Raw genomic sequence first — 5,020 nt, forward strand, 5'->3', positions numbered from 1 at the left:
TCCCTTGTTTGAGATTTAGGTGGAATTTATTTCCAAGATTTACTTCCTGTTTCTGTTCTATATATGTGCTTCTCCCGTAAGATAGAGGAGAGAAATACCCTGTGAAAGAGAGAAGCACGGAAGTAGAATAAGTCAGGACTGACCAACTCAGAAGACCAGGGACCAATAAGCAAATGCATGTTACCTTTTCTGAAGGCTTATATTCTTCTTTTTTGTGTTGAAAGAATCGCATTTGCTTTAATGGTTGGAATGTGTGTTGGCACAACCTCAATTGAAAAGACGGGCAAATGCTTATTTGTATTCTATATATATTTTGGGGTTGGGGGTGACTCGTGCCGAAAACGCATAATACTAGAAAAACATATAAACCATTCAACGGGTGTCATAAAAGTGGTAATGAATCAGGTGTTCATAATTTTTTTTTTTTTTTGGGGGGGGGGGGGTGTTGAATCTTTTGATTGTTTAAAGGTCAAAGCTCTTCCGATGCCTTGACATCATAAATTTACCCTTAATCAGTTGCTTATTGCTATAGCCTCTTAAGTAGATGATGATTGGATCAGATGTTTTGACATTGAAAGTCGTGGGGTTCTACTGTCTTCTTGGTTCTGGATAGTTGTGCAGCCATCTGATGTTCATTTAGTCCTTGGTAGAGGTTGTCCCTTCATCTATGAGCTTATTTATTAGCATAAACTTTACTTGAACTTCACAAAATCATAATTATTAATTTGGTCTATTATCTGTAACTCTCCGTGATTTTTCTACCATTCTCTTAAACTTACACTATCAGCCTATCTTGACTTTTTTTATTACTCCATAGAGACCCCCTTATTAGATTACAATGATGCATTGATGCCCTTATTGAACTCTATCGTTTTAACAAAAATTCCAAAAATAGGCTCATTCATTTACTCAAATTAAGCCATTAGGCTGTGTTTGATTTGAAGGAAAAAGTAGGGAAAGGAAGGGAAAGGCAGGGAAACCTTTATAAACTTTGTATAGGTTTCCTTACCTTTTTCTTCAAACCAAACATAGCATTAGTGTTTGAGTCAACCCCATAACTCAAGACCGAAGATTGAAGATAGTGATTGATGAAGACTGAAGGCATTGCATGATGATAGATAAGTGACACTTCATAGGGAGGTGAAGAGGAAAGAAAGTGGGGTGGGGGGGGGGGATGTCCGCACAAAGTTGGTCCACGTGAGAGTGAACTCAAAGGATTGGGGAAGGGGAGACGGGCGAAAGGACCAAGAGGTTGTTTGTAGAGGCAATCGTTGGAAATGTCTGGTCTAGGGAGGATGAAGCAGAAGTTAGAACTGGAAATCAAGGTCTCTACATGAAGGTCAGAAGGTGGGAGAGTTGGATAAAGGGAAAGGTTAAACTTTTTGAAGGCCATCTAAGTAGGAGTAGTGGAATCTACAAAATCTTTAGAAGACTTAAGAGCATGGGCAGTGTGGAGATGGGGAACAAAAGGAGGTCTGAGGCAATCAAGTTACCAAATGAAAGGTTTCTCTTCATTTTCCCAAATGAAGAGGAAGCCAGAAGTGTTTGGATTTCAGGGAGCAGGAATGTAGATGGTGAGTAGCTATGCCTAGACTGCCTAGTACCGTGAAATGTAGCTTGCTTGTACTGGAATGGAGAGGTAAGGAAGGCCTATTGGGTTTGCATCTTTGGCTTGCTTTTACATCTATGGAATGCTAAGGTGATTGAGAAGATTGGTAACCTCTATGGAGGTTATTTGAATACTGAAAACTCCACTAGTATTAGAGAGACAACGGAGTAGATTTGTATTCAGGTGAAGTGGCAAGGTCACCCTCTGACACATTTGAATTGTTAGTAAGGCTGCGTTTGGAAATGATGCAAATAAGTGCGAATGTAAATATGTAGAGTGTAAAACGGTTTATATAAGTTGCAAAATTGGGTTAGTTTTGCACTAACAAATTTACCTTCTTATCAAACAGACTTTTAGTTGTGATGGATGCAAACATGAATTCCAGTATATGTTTTTTTTTTTATCAAAAGCCCACTTGAATGCAGATTTACTTCTTTTTTATTGATGCACTTTTACATCGTATTATCAATGTAAATATGCATTGGTCTGTCATTTGTCAATGCATAAATGTAATGTTGCTAGACACAGGTAAAAGTGAATGAGAGTGCATACCTTGCACCGGGATGGGATTTACACTCCATTTGCATCGTTTCCAAATGCAACTTCAAGAGAGGTTGGATTTGAGACTTTCAAATTTCAAATGAAGAGGACTTTTTTTGAAAGAGTGATGTGTACTTGGTATGGAGAGATTGGGCTAGTTGGGTCTTGGGTGGGAGAAGTTAGGGCAAAGGGGAAGTGAACTGCAAAAAGATGCTCATCGGTTGGTTGTGGGGTGACAAAAAGTCTCGTTTGAGGGGGCGAGCTCAACACAGGAAGGACCACTACGACCCAAGTGAAAGGGCCAATTGAGGTCATGCCACTTGTTAGCTCAACCCATTTCTCTATTGAGCCTTTTTTGAACCCAGCCAGACCTAGGAGAAAATGGGTTCAATAAAGTCTGCCTTAAAACCTCTAGTTGAACTCCTCACGTCACCAAATGTTTCCTTAGTCGAAAGGGATCTTGAGTTGGGCTTCAAGAGGAAGGACAACTTCAAATGTAGTCGGTGGATCTTATTGAGGCCATTGAATGCCCTTTAACTAGGTGTGATAAAAAAAGGTTAGATGACCAGGAGACTTAATAGATGGAGAAGTTGGGATGGCTCTCACGAATCAGAAATGGTGGTGGTTGTGCAAGGGAATGACAAAGGTTCATTGGAAGCTTTAGAGGAGTTACCGGATGTGAGCCTTATTGCCTTTTTTATCGGTAGAGGAATAGGTGATGGTTAGTGAGGTCTCTATCTCAACTCTGAGGAAAATAGGTACGGTTGAAGGGCCAACGATATCACTTGAGGGTAGAAGCTATGTTAAGGAACCTTCTACTTGGGTTTTCTTAAATCTTTATGGAGTTTGGGGCTTTCTTGAGGGTATCTTTAAAAAGTATGGAGGGGTTAACAAAGGTGTACTAATGGAGGTTGAGAATAGGGTGTTAGAAGAGAGAGGAAGAAAGGGGAGGATAATAGAGAGGGAATTGTTGAGGCTCTCTTGAGGCCTCAATGACAATGGGGGTGAAGAAAGGGCTAGGGCAGCACACCAAAACCTTTATCTTTTTAAATAAAGTTAAGTATCTTGGAATACTAGAGGCTAAATTCATGCCAAAGGAGTGTAGTGGTGGGATCATATTTAAATTCATGGAATCTGGATATTCTTTATCTTCAAGAAGCCCAAATGGAGGTAATGGAAGTTTAGACAATAAGGGATGTCTAGGGAGATGTGATTGTGACTGGGAGTTTCTTCCAATTATTAGCACAACAAGAGGCATGGTGGTGATTTGGGACGTAAATTTAGTAGAGGCAAAGGGTAAGAAGGTGGGGTAGTTCTTAGTCTTAATTTTGTTTCAAACCTTGGAAAAAGGTTGGGAGTTTGTTTTATCCTTAGTTTATGGTCCAAATGATAATAGGTGTAGGGCTGATTTTTTGGGTTGAACTAGATGCAACAAAAGAGGACTAAGACAAACTGTGGGTGATAGAAAGAGATTTCAATATTGTTCGCTTCAATTATGAGAAAAAAAGGAGGTAACAGAACAAGTAGAGGAATTAGGGGTTTTGTAGGTTTTATGGGAAGGTGCAAATTGGTGGATCTACCTTTGTTGGGTGCGAAATACACTTGGACAAACAATCAAGAGGGAGCAACCCTGATAAAATAGGACCTGTTTATGGTGTCTATACAATGGGAAGAGAAGTTCCTCGACCTTTCTCTTGAGGCTTTGTTAAGACCTTTATCTGATCACACCCTCATTTGACTAGACTGCAGTAGTTTATAACCTAAGATTTCACCCTTTAGGTTTGAAAATTTGTAGTTGAAAGAGAAAGGCTTTGTGGATCAGTTAAGGTGGTGGGAAGATTTGCATGTGAAAGGGCCATCCAGCCATGTGATCAGTAAAACGTTGAAATGCTTAAAGGGGCAAATAAAAATCTGGGAACAAAAAGAAACATTTAAAGGGGTAAACCATAAGAAAAAGTTTTGTCTAGAAACAATTTTAAAAATTGACAAAGTATAGGAAGAAAGGCAACTTTCACAAGAGGAGAAGAGGATAAGATTGGATGCAAAGTTGGAGTTTGATAAAAATTGCTTTTCAAGAGACAATTTAGTGGAGGCAATGCTTGAAGTGTTTCTGGCTGAAGGAAGGAGATAGAAACACGAAGTTCTACAAAATGACCAATAATCAAGAGGTTGATAGTGAATAGGGAAGTGGTCAAGAGCAAGGTCAAGGATCATATTTTGAGCTTTTATGAAAATCTATATGGACTAGGTAGACAAACCCAATTTATTTGGTGAGCTTGATTTTGATACCATTTCAAAGGAGCAAGCTAGAGGTTTAGAGAGGGATTTCAAGGAAGAGGAGGTATGGGATGCAATTAAAGAGATGGAAGGAGACAAGACTTCGGGTCTGGATGGCTTCACTGTATCTTTTTTTAAACAATGCTAAAATTTCACAAAGGGAGACATCTTGCGAGTATTAGAGGAATTTCATCATTCAACAACACTTCAAAAAGCCTGAGTTCAACTTTTATCATTCTCATTCCAAAAAAGAAAGGGGTTGAAGAGCTCAAGGATTATAGGCCAATAAGCTTGACAGGTAGTATTTACAAAATACTTGCAAAAGTTTTAAGAAGGGGACTAAAATCGATGTTGCAGAGCATAATTTCGTATGATTAAGTAGCTTTCGTAAAAGGACAACTTATGGTGGATGTGGTGTTTGGTAGCAAACAAGTTAATTAACTCTAAGCTAAGGAGTCAAAGGATTGACTTATCATGTGAAGTCGATTTTTAGAAGGCCTGCTATCATGTAAATTGGCACTTCTTGAACTATGTTCTTAAAAGATTCAATTTTGGTACAAAATGTAGAAACTAAATCAAGGATTGCATTACCAT

Source organism: Nelumbo nucifera, chromosome 7 (assembly GCF_055504915.1).
Source record: "Nelumbo nucifera cultivar China Antique chromosome 7, China Antique-T2T, whole genome shotgun sequence".
Taxonomy (NCBI): Eukaryota; Viridiplantae; Streptophyta; class Magnoliopsida; order Proteales; family Nelumbonaceae; genus Nelumbo; species Nelumbo nucifera.